Genomic DNA, 15,467 nt, shown 5'->3' with positions numbered 1-15,467 from the left:
AGTGCGGCCACAATGTCCCATTATCAGTGCGACCACAATGTCCCATTAACAGTGCAGCCACAATGTCCCATTAACAGTGCAGCCACATTGTCCCATTATCAGTGCGGCCACAATGTCCCATTATCAGTGCGGCCACAATGTCCCTTTATCAGTGCAGCCACAATGTCCCATTATCAGTGCGGCCACAATGTCCCATTATCAGTGCGGCCACAATGTCCCATTAACAGTGCAGCCACAATGTCCCATTAACAGTGCAGCCACAATGTCCCATTAACAGTGCAGCCACATTGTCCCATTATCAGTGCGGCCACAATGTCCCATTATCAGTGCGGCCACAATGTCCCTTTATCAGTGCAGCCACAATGTCCCATTATCAGTGCGGCCACAATGTCCCATTATCAGTGCAGCCACAATGTCCCATTAACAGTGCAGCCACATTGTCCCATTATCAGTGCGGCCACAATGTCCCATTATCAGTGCGGCCACAATGTCCCTTTATCAGTGCAGCCACAATGTCCCATTATCAGTGCGGCCACAATGTCCCATTATCAGTGCGGCCACAATGTCCCATTATCAGTGCGGCCACAATGTCCCTTTATCAGTGCAGCCACAATGTCCCATTATCAGTGCGGCCACAATGTCCCATTATCAGTGCGGCCACAATGTCCCATTAACAGTGCAGCCACAATGTCCCATTAACAGTGCAGCCACAATGTCCCATTAACAGTGCAGCCACATTGTCCCATTATCAGTGCGGCCACAATGTCCCATTATCAGTGCGGCCACAATGTCCCTTTATCAGTGCAGCCACAATGTCCCATTATCAGTGCGACCACAATGTCCCATTATCAGTGCAGCCACAATGTCCCATTAACAGTGCAGCCACATTGTCCCATTATCAGTGCGGCCACAATGTCCCATTATCAGTGCGACCACAATGTCCCATTATCAGTGCGACCACAATGTCCCATTATCAGTGCAGCCACAATGTCCCATTAACAGTGCAGCCACAATGTCCCATTATCAGTGCAGCCACAATGTCCCATTATCAGTGCGGAAACAATGTCCCATTATCAGTGCAGCCACAATGTCCCATTATCAGTGCGGCCACAATGTCCCATTATCAGTGCGACCATAATGTCCCATTATCAGTGCAGCCACAATGTCCCATTAACAGTGCAGCCACAATGTCCCATTATCAGTGCAGCCACAATGTCCCATTATCAGTGCGGAAACAATGTCCCATTATCAGTGCAGCCACAATGTCCCATTATCAGTGCAGCCACAATGTCCCATTATCAGTGCGGCCACAATGTCCCATTATCAGTGCGGCCAGAATGTCCCATTATCAGTGCAGCCACAATGTCCCATTATCAGTGCGGCCACAATGTCCCATTATCAGTGCGGCCACAATGTCCCATTATCAGTGCAGCCAGAATGTCCCTTATCAGTGCAGCCAGAATGTATCAGTGTCCCATTATCAGTGCAGCCACAATGTCCCATTATCAGTGCAGCCACAATGTCCCATTATCAGTGCAGCCACAATGTCCCATTATCAGTGCGACTACAATGTCCCATTATCAGTGCAGCCACAATGTCCCATTATCAGTGCGACTACAATGTCCCATTGTCAGTGCAGCCACAATGTCCCATTATCAGTGTCCCATTATCAGTGCAGCCACATTGTCCCATTATCAGTGCAGCCACATTGTCCCATTATCAGTGCAGCCACAATGTCCCATTATCAGTGTCCCATTATCAGTGCAGCCACAATGTCCCATTATCAGAGCAACCACAATGTCCCATTATCAGTGCAGCCACAATGTGCCATTATCAGTGCAGCCACAATGTCCCATTATCAGTGCAGCCACAATGTCCCATTATCAGAGCAACCACAATGTCCCATTATCAGTGCAGCCACAATGTCCCATTATCAGTGCAGCCACAATGTCCCATTATCAGTGTCCCATTATCAGTGCAGCCACAATGTCCCATTTTCAGTGCAGCCACAATGTCCCATTATCAGTGCGGAAACAATGTCCCATTATCAGTGCAGCCACAATGTCCCATTATCAGTGCAGCCACAATGTCCCATTATCAGTGCAGCCACAATGTCCCATTATCAGTGCGGCCACAATGTCCCATTATCAGTGCAGCCACAATGTCCCATTATCAGTGCGGCCACAATGTCCCATTATCAGTGTCCCATTAACAGTGCAGCCACAATGTCCCATTATCAGTGCAGCCACAATGTCCCATTATCAGTGCAGCCACAATGTCCCATTATCAGTGCAGCCACAATGTCCCATTATCAGTGCGGCCACAATGTCCCATTATCAGTGTCCCATTAACAGTGCATCCACAATGTCCCATTATCATTGCAGCCACAATGTCCCATTATCAGTGCAGCCACAATGTCCCATTAACAGTGCAGCCACAATGTCCCATTATCAGTGCAGCCACAATGTCACATTATCAGTGCATCCACAATGTCCCATTATCAGTGCAGCCACAATGTCCCATTATCAGTGCAGCCACAATGTCCCATTATCAGTGCAGCCACAATGTCCCATTATCAGTGCAGCCACAATGTCCCATTATCAGTGCAGCCACAATGTCCCATTATCAGTGCAGCCACAATGTCCCATTATCAGTGCAGCCAGAATGTCCCATTATCAGTGCAGCCACAATGTCCCATTATCAGTGCGGCCACAATGTCCCATTATCAGTGTCCCATTAACAGTGCAGCCACAATGTCCCATTATCAGTGCAGCCACTTTGTCCCATTATCAGTGCAGCCACAATGTCCCATTATCAGTGCAGCCACGATGTCCCATTATCAGTGCAGCCACATTGTCCCATTATCAGTGCAGCCACAATGTCCCATTATCAGTGCAGCCACAATGTCCCATTATCAGTGCAGCAAAATGTCCCATTATCAGTGTCCCATTAACAGTGCAGCCACAATGTCCCATTACCAGTGCAGCCACAATGTCCCATTATCAGTGCAGCCACATTGTCCCATTATCAGTGCAGCCACAATGTCCCATTATCAGTGCAGCAACAATGTCCCATTATCAGTGCAGCCACATTGTCTCATTATCAGTGTCCCATTAACAGTGCAGCCACAATGTCCCATTATCAGTGCAGCCACAATGTCCCATTATCAGTGCAGCCACAATGTCCCATTATCAGTGCGACCACAACGTCCCATTATCAGTGCGGCCAGAATGTCCCATTATCAGTGCAGCCACATTGTCCCATTATCAGTGCAGCCACATTGTCCCATTATCAGTGCAGCCACAATGTCCCATTATCAGTGCGACCACAATGTCCCATTAACAGTGCAGCCACAATGTCCCATTATCAGTGCGACCACAATGTCCCATTATCAGTGCGACCACAATGTCCCATTATCAGTGCGGCCACAATGTCCCATTATCAGTGCGGCCACAATGTCCCATTATCAGTGCGACCACAATGTCCCATTATCAGTGCGGCCACATTGTCCCATTATCAGTGCGGCCACAATGTCCCATTATCAGTGTCCCATTATCAGTGCGGCCACAATGTCCCATTATCAGTGCGGCCACAATGTCCCATTATCAGTGCAGCCACAATGTCCCATTATCAGCGCGGCCACAATGTCCCATTATCAGTGCAGCCACAATGTCCCATTATCAGTGCGGCCACAATGTCCCATTATCAGTGCAGCCACAATGTCCCATTATCAGTGCGGCCACAATGTCCCATTATCAGTGCGGCCACAATGTCCCATTATCAGTGCAGCCACAATGTCCCATTATCAGTGCGGCCACAATGTCCCATTATCAGTGCAGCCACAATGTCCCATTATCAGTGCAGCCACATTGTCCCATTATCATTGCAGCCACATTGTCCCATTATCAGTGCGACCACAATGTCCCATTATCAGTGTCCCATTATCAGTGCAGCCACATTGTCCCATTATCATTGCAGCCACATTGTCCCATTATCAGTGCAGCCACAATGTCCCATTATCAGTGTCCCATTATCAGTGCAGCCACAATGTCCCATTATCAGTGCGACCACAAAGTCCCAATATCAGTGCGGCCACAATGTCCCATTATCAGTGCGACCACAATGTCCCATTATCAGTGTCCCATTATCAGTGCAGCCACAATGTCCCATTATCAGTGCAGCCACATTGTCCCATTATCAGTGCGGCCACAATGTCCCATTATCAGTGCGACCACAATGTCCCATTATCAGTGTCCCATTATCAGTGCAGCCACAATGTCCCATTATCAGTGCAGCCACAATGTCCCATTATCAGTGTCCCATTATCAGTGCAGCCACAATGTCCCATTATTAGTGCAGCCACAATGTCCCATTATCAGTGCAGCCACAATGTCCCATTAACAGTGCAGCCACATTGTCCCATTATCAGTGCGACCACAATGTCCCATTATCAGTGTCCCATTATCAGTGCAGCCACAATGTCCCATTATCAGTGTCCCATTATCAGTGCGGAAACAATGTCCCATTATCAGTGCAGCCACAATGTCCCATTATCAGTGCGACCACAATGTCCCATTATCAGTGCAGCCACAATGTCCCATTAACAGTGCGGCCACAATGTCCCATTATCAGTGCAGCCACATTGTCCCATTATCAGTGCAGCCACAATGTCCCTTTAACAGTGCGGCCACAATGTCCCATTATCAGTGCAGCCACATTGTCCCATTATCAGTGCAGCCACAATGTCCCTTTAACAGTGCGGCCACAATGTCCCATTATCAGTGCAGCCACATTGTCCCATTATCAGTGCAGCCACATTGTCCCATTATCAGTGCAGCCACAATGTCCCATTAACAGTGCGGCCACAATGTCCCATTATCAGTGCAGCCACAATGTCCCATTATCAGTGTCCCATTATCAGTGCAGCCAGAATGTCCCATTATCAGTGCAGCCACAATGTCCCATTATCAGTGCAGCCACAATGTCCCATTATCAGTGCAGCCACAATGTCCCATTATCAGTGCAGCCACAATGTCCCATTACCAGTTTCCCATTATCAGTGCAGCCACAATGTCCCATTATCAGTGCAGCCACAATGTCCCATTATCAGTGCAGCCAGAATGTCCCATTATCAGTGCAGCCACAATGTCCCATTATCAGTGCGGCCACAATGTCCCATTAACAGTGCGGCCACAATGTCCCATTATCAGTGCAGCCACAATGTCCCATTATCAGTGCGGTCACAATGTCCCATTATCAGTGCAGCCACAATGTCCCATTATCAGTGTAGCCACAATGTCCCATTATCAGTGCGGCCACAATGTCCCATTATCAGTGCGGCCACAATGTCCCATTATCAGTGCGGCCACAATGTCCCATTATCAGTGTAGCCACAATGTCCCATTATCAGTGCGACTACAATGTCCCATTATCAGTGCAGCCACAATGTCCCATTATCAGTGCAGCCACAATGTCCCATTATCAGTGCAGCCACAATGTCCCATTAACAGTGCGGCCATAATGTCCCATTAACAGTGCGGCCACAATGTCCCATTATCAGTGCGGCCACAATGTCCCATTATCAGTGCGGCCGCAATGTCCCATTATCAGTGCAGCCACAATGTCCCATTATCTGTGCGGCCATAATGTCCCATTATCAGTGTCCCATTATCAGTGCAGCCACAATGTCCCATTATCAGTGCAGCCACAATGTCCCATTATCAGTGCAGCCACAATGTCCCATTATCAGTGCAGCCACAATGTCCCATTATCAGTGCAGCCAGAATGTCCCATTATCAGTGCAGCCACAATGTCCCATTATCAGTGCAGCCACAATGTCCCATTATCAGTGTCCCATTATCAGTGCAGCCAGAATGTCCCATTATCAGTGCAGCCACAATGTCCCATTATCAGTGCAGCCACAATGTCCCATTATCAGTGCAGCCACAATGTCCCATTATCAGTGCAGCCAAAATGTCCCATTAACAGTGCGGCCATAATGTCCCATTAACAGTGCAGCCACAGTGTCCCATTATCAGTGCGGCCACAATGTCCCATTATCAGTGCGGCCACAATGTCCCATTATCAGTGCGGCCACAATGTCCCATTATCAGTGCAGCCACAATGTCCCATTATCTGTGCGGCCATAATGTCCCATTATCAGTGTCCCATTATCAGTGCAGCCACAATGTCCCATTATCAGTGCAGCCACAATGTCCCATTATCAGTGCGGCCACAATGTCCCATTATCAGTGCGGCCACAATGTCCCATTATCAGTGCGGCCACAACGTCCCATTATCAGTGCGGCCACAACGTCCCATTATCAGTGCGGCCACAATGTCCCATTATCAGTGCGGCCACAATGTCCCATGATCAGTGCGGCCACAATGTCCCATTATCAGTGCGGCCACAATGTCCCATTATCAGTGCGGCCACAATGTCCCATTATCAGTGCGGCCACAATGTCCCATTATCAGTGCGGCCACAATGTCCCATTATCAGTGCGGCCACAATGTCTCATTATCAGTGCAGCCACAATGTCCCATTATCAGTGCGGCCACAATGTCCCATTATCAGTGCAGCCACATTGTCCCATTATCAGTGCAGCCACATTGTCCCATTATCAGTGCGGCCACAATGTCCCATTATCAGTGCGGCCACATTGTCCCATTATCAGTGCAGCCACAATGTCCCATTATCAGTGTCCCATTATCAGTGCGGCCACAATGTCCCATTATCAGTGCGGCCACAATGTCCCATTATCAGTGCGGCCACAATGTCCCATTATCAGTGCAGCCACAATGTCCCATTTTCAGTGCAGCCACAATGTCCCATTATCAGTGTCCCATTATCAGTGCGGCCACAATGTCCCATTATCAGTGCGGCCACAATGTCCCATTATCAGTGCGGCCACAATGTCCCATTATCAGTGCAGCCACAATGTCCCATTATCAGTGCAGCCACAATGTCCCATTATCAGTGCAGCCACAATGTCCCATTATCAGTGTCCCATTATCAGTGCAGCCACATTGTCCCATTATCAGTGCAGCCACAATGTCCCATTATCAGTGTCCCATTATCAGAGCAACCACAATGTCCCATTATCAGTGCAGCCACAATGTCCCATTATCAGTGCAGCCACAATGTCCCATTTTCAGTGCAGCCACAATGTCCCATTATCAGTGCGGCCACAATGTCCCTTTATCAGTGCGGCCACAATGTCCCATTATCAGTGCAGCCACAATGTCCCATTATCAGTGTCCCATTATCAGTGCAGCCACAATGTCCCATTTTCAGTGCAGCCACAATGTCCCATTATCAGTGTCCCATTATCAGTGCGGCCACAATGTCCCATTATCAGTGCGGCCACAATGTCCCATTATCAGTGCGGCCACAATGTCCCATTATCAGTGCAGCCACAATGTCCCATTATCAGTGCAGCCACAATGTCCCATTATCAGTGCGGCCACAATGTCCCATTATCAGTGCGGCCACAATGTCCCATTATCAGTGCGGCCACAATGTCCCATTATCAGTGCAGCCACAATGTCCCATTATCAGTGCAGCCACAATGTCCCATTATCAGTGCAGCCACAATGTCCCATTATCAGTGCAGCCACAATGTCCCATTATCAGTGCAGCCACATTGTCCCATTATCAGTGCAGCCACAATGTCCCATTATCAGTGCATCCACAATGTCCCATTATCAGTGTCCCATTATCAGTGCAGCCACATTGTCCCATTATCAGTGCAGCCACATTGTCCCATTATCAGTGCAGCCACAATGTCCCATTATCAGTGTCCCATTATCAGTGCAGCCACAATGTCCCATTATCAGAGCAACCACAATGTCCCATTATCAGTGCAGCCACAATGTCCCATTATCAGTGCAGCCACAATGTCCCATTATCAGTGTCCCATTATCAGTGCAGCCACAATGTCCCATTATCAGAGCAGCCACAATGTCCCATTATCAGAGCAGCCACAATGTCCCATTATCAGTGCGACCACAATGTCCCATTATCAGTGCAGCCACAATGTCACATTATCAGTGCATCCACAATGTCCCATTATCAGTGCAGCCACAATGTCACATTATCAGTGCAGCCACAATGTCCCATTATCAGTGCAGCCACAATGTCCCATTATCAGTGCAGCCACAATGTCCCATTATCAGTGCAGCCACAATGTCCCATTATCAGTGTCCCATTATCAGTGCAGCCACAATGTCCCATTATCAGTGCAGCCACAATGTCCCATTATCAGAGCAGCCACAATGTCCCATTATCAGTGCAGCCACAATGTCCCATTATCAGTGCGACCACAATGTCCCATTATCAGTGCAGCCACAATGTCACATTATCAGTGCATCCACAATGTCCCATTATCAGTGCAGCCACAATGTCACATTATCAGTGCAGCCACAATGTCCCATTATCAGTGCAGCCACAATGTCCCATTATCAGTGCAGCCACAATGTCCCATTATCAGAGCAGCCACAATGTCCCATTATCAGTGCAGCCACAATGTCCCATTATCAGTGCAGCCACAATGTCACATTATCAGAGCAGCCACAATGTCCCATTATCAGTGCAGCCACAATGTCCCATTATCAGTGCAGCCACAATGTCCCATTATCAGAGCAGCCACAATGTCCCATTATCAGTGCAGCCACAATGTCCCATTATCAGTGCGACCACAATGTCCCATTATCATTGCAGCCACAATGTCCCATTATCAGTGCAGCCACAATGTCCCATTATCAGTGCAGCCACAATGTCCCATTATCAGTGCAGCCACAATGTCCCATTATCAGTGCAGCCACATTGTCCCATTATCAGTGCGACCACAATGTCCCATTATCAGTGCGGCCACAATGTCCCATTATCAGTGCGGCCACAATGTCCCATTATCAGTGCGGCCACAATGTCCCATTATCATTGCAGCCACAATGTCCCATTATCAGTGCAGCCACAATGTCCCATTATCAGTGCAGCCACAATGTCCCATTATCAGTGCAGCCACAATATCCCATTATCAGTGCGGCCACAATGTCCCATTATCATTGCAGCCACAATGTCCCATTATCAGAGCAACCACAATGTCCCATTATCAGTGCAGCCACAATGTCCCATTATCAGTGCGGCCACAATGTCCCATTATCAGTGCGGCCACAATGTCCCATTATCAGTGCGGCCACAATGTCCCATTATCAGTGCAGCCACAATGTCCCATTATCAGTGCGTCCACAATGTCCCATTATCAGTGCGGCCACAATGTCCCATTATCAGTGCGGCCACATTGTCCCATTATCAGTGCAGCCACAATGTCCCATTATCAGTGCAGCCACAATGTCCCATTATCAGTGCGGCCACAATGTCCCATTATCAGTGCAGCCACAATGTCCCATTATCAGTGCGGCCACAATGTCCCATTATCAGTGCAGCCACATTGTCCCATTATCAGTGCGACCACAATGTCCCATTATCAGTGTCCCATTATCAGTGCAGCCACATTGTCCCATTATCATTGCAGCCACATTGTCCCATTATCAGTGCAGCCACAATGTCCCATTATCAGTGTCCCATTATCAGTGCAGCCACAATGTCCCATTATCAGTGCGACCACAAAGTCCCATTATCAGTGCGACCACAATGTCCCATTATCAGTGTCCCATTATCAGTGCAGCCACAATGTCCCATTATCAGTGCAGCCACAATGTCCCATTATCAGTGCAGCCACAATGTCCCATTATCAGTGCAGCCACATTGTCCCATTATCAGTGCGGCCACAATGTCCCATTATAAGTGCGACCACAATGTCCCATTATCAGTGTCCCATTATCAGTGCAGCCACAATGTCCCATTATCAGTGCAGCCACAATGTCCCATTATCAGTGTCCCATTATCAGTGCAGCCACATTGTCCCATTATCAGTGCAGCCACATTGTCCCATTATTAGTGCAGCCACAATGTCCCATTATCAGTGCGACCACAATGTCCCATTATCAGTGCAGCCACAATGTCCCATTATCAGTGCAGCCACATTGTCCCATTATCAGTGCGACCACAATGTCCCATTATCAGTGTCCCATTATCAGTGCAGCCACATTGTCCCATTATCAGTGCAGCCACATTGTCCCATTATTAGTGCAGCCACAATGTCCCATTATCAGTGCGACCACAATGTCCCATTATCAGTGCAGCCACAATGTCCCATTATCAGTGCAGCCACAATGTCCCATTATCAGTGTCCCATTATCAGTGCAGCCACATTGTCCCATTATCAGTGCAGCCACATTGTCCCATTATTAGTGCAGCCACAATGTCCCATTATCAGTGCGACCACAATGTCCCATTATCAGTGCAGCCACATTGTCCCTTTATCAGTGCGACCACAATGTCCCATTATCAGTGTCCCATTATCAGTGCAGCCACATTGTCCCATTATCAGTGCAGCCACATTGTCCCATTATTAGTGCAGCCACAATGTCCCATTATCAGTGCGACCACAATGTCCCATTATCAGTGCAGCCACAATGTCCCATTATCAGTGCAGCCACAATGTCCCATTATCAGTGTACCATTATCAGTGCAGCCACAATGTCCCATTATCAGTGTCCCATTATCAGTGCGGAAACAATGTCCCATTATCAGTGGAGCCACAATGTCCCATTATCAGTGCGACCACAATGTCCCATTATCAGTGCAGCCACAATGTCCCATTATCAGTGCAGCCACATTGTCCCATTATCAGTGCAGCCACAATGTCCCTTTAACAGTGCGGCCACAATGTCCCATTATCAGTGCAGCCACATTGTCCCATTATCAGTGCAGCCACATTGTCCCATTATCAGTGCAGCCACAATGTCCCATTAACAGTGCGGCCACAATGTCCCATTATCAGTGCAGCCACAATGTCCCTTTAACAGTGCGGCCACAATGTCCCATTATCAGTGCAGCCACATTGTCCCATTATCAGTGCAGCCACAAAGTCCCATTATCAGTGCAGCCACAATGTCCCATTAACAGTGCGGCCACAATGTCCCATTATCAGTGCAGCCACATTGTCCCATTATCAGTGCAGCCACAATGTCCCATTATCAGTGCGGCCACAATGTCCCATTATCAGTGCGGCCACAATGTCCCATTATCAGTGCGGCCACAATGTCCCATTATCAGTGCGGCCACAATGTCCCATTTTCAGTGCAGCCACAATGTCCCATTATCAGTGCGGCCACATTGTCCCATTATCAGTGCGGCCACAATGTCCCATTATCAGTGCGGCCACAATGTCCCATTATCAGTGCGGCCACAATGTCCCATTTTCAGTGCAGCCACATTGTCCCATTATCAGTGCAGCCACAATGTCCCATTAACAGTGCAGCCACAATGTCCCATTATCAGTGTCCCATTATCAGTGCAGCCACAATGTCCCATTATCAGTGCGGCCACAATGTCCCATTATCAGTGAGGCCACAATGTCCCATTATCAGTGCGGCCAGAATGTCCCATTATCAGTGCAGCCACAATGTCCCATTATCAGTGCGGCCACAATGTCCCATTATCAGTGCAGCCAGAATGTCCCATTATCAGTGCAGCCACAATGTCCCATTATCAGTGTCCCATTATCAGTGCAGCCACAATGTCCCATTATCAGTGCAGCCACAATGTCCCATTATCAGTGCAGCCACAATGTCCCATTATCAGTGCAGCCAGAATGTCCCATTATCAGTGCAGCCACAATGTCCCATTATCAGTGCAGCCACAATGTCCCATTATCAGTGCGGCCGCAATGTCCCATTATCAGTGCAGCCACAGTGTCCCATTATCAGTGCAGCCAGAATGTCCCATTATCAGTGCAGCCACAATGTCCCATTATCAGTGCAGCCACAATGTCCCATTATCAGTGCAGCCAGAATGTCCCATTATCAGTGCAGCCACAATGTCCCATTATCAGTGCAGCCAGAATGTCCCATTATCAGTGCGGCCACAATGTCCCATTAACAGTGCGGCCACAATGTCCCATTAACAGTGCGGCCACAATGTCCCATTATCAGTGCAGCCACAATGTCCCATTATCAGTGCGGCCACAATGTCCCATTATCAGTGCGGCCACAATGTCCCATTATCAGTGCGGCCACAATGTCCCATTATCAGTGCGGCCACAATGTCCCATTATCAGTGCGGCCACAATGTCCCATTATCAGTGCGGCCACAATGTCCCATTATCAGTGCGGCCACAATGTCCCATTATCAGTGCAGCCACAATGTCCCATTATCAGTGAGGCCACAATGTCCCATTAACAGTGCGGCCACAATGTCCCATTATCAGTGCAGCCACAATGTCCTATTGTCAGTGTCCCATTATCAGTGCGGCCACAATGTCCTATTGTCAGTGTCCCATTATCAGTGCGGCCACAATGTCCCATTATCAGTGCAGCCACAATGTCCCATTATCAGTGCAGCCACAATGTCCCATTATCAGTGCGGCCACAATGTCCCATTATCAGTGCGGCCACAATGTCCCATTAACAGTGCAGCCACAATGTCCTATTATCAATGTCCCATTATCAGTGTCCCATTATCAGTGCAGCCACAATGTCCCATTATCAGTGCGGCCACAATGTCCCATTATCAGTGCGGCCACAATGTCCCATTATCAGTGCGGCCAGAATGTCCCATTATCAGTGCAGCCACAATGTCCCATTATCAGTGCGGCCACAATGTCCCATTATCAGTGCAGCCACAATGTCCCATTATCAGTGCAGCCAGAATGTCCCATTATCAGTGCAGCCACAATGTCCCATTATCAGTGTCCCATTATCAGTGCAGCCACAATGTCCCATTATCAGTGCAGCCACAATGTCCCATTATCAGTGCAGCCAGAATGTCCCATTATCAGTGCAGCCACATTGTCCCATTATCAGTGCAGCCACAATGTCCCATTATCAGTGCAGCCACATTGTCCCATTATCAGTGCAGCCACATTGTCCCATTATCAGTGCAGCCACAATGTCCCATTATCAGTGTCCCATTATCAGTGCAGCCACAATGTCCCATTATCAGTGTCCCATTATCAGTGCAGCCACAATGTCCCATTATCAGTGCAGCCAGAATGTCCCATTATCAGTGCAGCCACAATGTCCCATTATCAGTGCAGCCACAATGTCCCATTATCAGTGCAGCCACATTGTCCCATTATCAGTGCAGCCACAATGTCCCATTATCAGTGCAGCCACATTGTCCCATTATCAGTGCAGCCACATTGTCCCATTATCAGTGCAGCCACAATGTCCCATTATCAGTGTCCCATTATCAGTGCAGCCACAATGTCCCATTATCAGTGCAGCCACAATGTCCCATTATCAGTGCAGCCACAATGTCCCATTATCAGTGTCCCATTATCAGTGCAGCCACATTGTCCCATTATCAGAGCAACCACAATGTCCCATTATCAGAGCAACCACAATGTCCCATTATCAGAGCAACCACAATGTCCCATTATCAGAGCAACCACAATGTCCCATTATCAGTGCAGCCACAATGTCACATTATCAGTGCAGCCACAATGTCCCATTATCAGTGCAGCCACATTGTCCCATTATCAGTGCGGCCACAATGTCCCATTATCAGTGCAGCCACATTGTCCCATTATCAGTGCGGCCACAATGTCCCATTATCAGTGCAGCCACAATGTCCCATTATCAGTGCGACCACAATGTCCCATTATCAGTGCAGCCACAATGTCCCATTATCAGTGTCCCATTATCAGTGCAGCCACAATGTCCCATTATCAGTGCAGCCAAAATGTCCCATTATCAGTGCAGCCACAATGTCCCATTATCAGTGCAGCCACAATGTCCCATTATCAGTGCAGCCACAATGTCCCATAATCAGTGCAGCCACAATGTCCCAATAACAGTGCAGCCACAATGTCCCATTATCAGTGCAGCCACAATGTCCCATTATCAGTGCAGCCACAATGTCCCATTATCAGTGCAGCCACAATGTCCCATTATCAGTGCAGGCACAATGTCCCATTATCAGAGCAGCCACAATGTCCCATTATCAGTGCAGCCACAATGTCCCATTATCAGTGCAGCCACAATGTCCCATTATCAGTGCAGCCACAATGTCCCATAATCAGTGCAGCCACAATGTCCCAATAACAGTGCAGCCACAATGTCCCATTATCAGTGCAGCCACAATGTCCCATTATCAGTGCAGCCACAATGTCCCATTATCAGTGCAGCCACAATGTCCCATTATCAGTGCAGCCACAATGTCCCATTATCAGTGCAGCCACAATGTCCCATTATCAGTGCAGCCACAATGTCCCATTATCAGTGTCCCATTATCAGTGCAGCCACAATGTCCCATTATCAGTGTCCCACTATCAGTGCAGCCACAATGTCCCATTATCAGTGCAGCCACAATGTCCCATTATCAGTGCGGCCACAATGTCCCATTATCAGTGCAGCCACAATGTCCCAATAACAGTGCAGCCACAATGTCCCATTATCAGTGCAGCCACAATGTCCCATTATCAGTGTAGCCACAATGTCCCATTATCAGTGCGACCACAATGTCCCATTATCAGTGCAGCCACAATGTCCCATTATCAGTGCAGCCACATTGTCCCATTATCAGTGCAGCCACAATGTCCCATTATCAGTGTCCCATTATCAGTGCAGCCACATTGTCCCATTATCAGTGCAGCCACATTGTCCCATTATTAGTGCAGCCACAATGTCCCATTATCAGTGCGACCACAATGTCCCATTATCAGTGCAGCCACATTGTCCCTTTATCAGTGCGACCACAATGTCCCATTATCAGTGTCCCATTATCAGTGCAGCCACATTGTCCCATTATCAGTGCAGCCACATTGTCCCATTATTAGTGCAGCCACAATGTCCCATTATCAGTGCGACCACAATGTCCCATTATCAGTGCAGCCACAATGTCCCATTATCAGTGCAGCCACAATGTCCCATTATCAGTGTACCATTATCAGTGCAGCCACAATGTCCCATTATCAGTGTCCCATTATCAGTGCGGAAACAATGTCCCATTATCAGTGCAGCCACAATGTCCCATTATCAGTGCGACCACAATGTCCCATTATCAGTGCAGCCACAATGTCCCATTATCAGTGCAGCCACATTGTCCCATTATCAGTGCAGCCACAATGTCCCTTTAACAGTGCGGCCACAATGTCCCATTATCAGTGCAGCCACATTGTCCCATTATCAGTGCAGCCACATTGTCCCATTATCAGTGCAGCCACAATGTCCCATTAACAGTGCGGCCACAATGTCCCATTATCAGTGCAGCCACAATGTCCCTTTAACAGTGCGGCCACAATGTCCCATTATCAGTGCAGCCACATTGTCCCATTATCAGTGCAGCCACAAAGTCCCATTATCAGTGCAGCCACAATGTCCCATTAACAGTGCGGCCA

Source organism: Dendrobates tinctorius, unplaced genomic scaffold (assembly GCF_039654945.1).
Source record: "Dendrobates tinctorius isolate UK_male_01 unplaced genomic scaffold, ASM3965494v1 ptg000143l, whole genome shotgun sequence".
In the NCBI taxonomy this organism is placed as follows: Eukaryota; Metazoa; Chordata; class Amphibia; order Anura; family Dendrobatidae; genus Dendrobates; species Dendrobates tinctorius.
Note: the sequence above shows the minus strand (reverse complement) of the source record.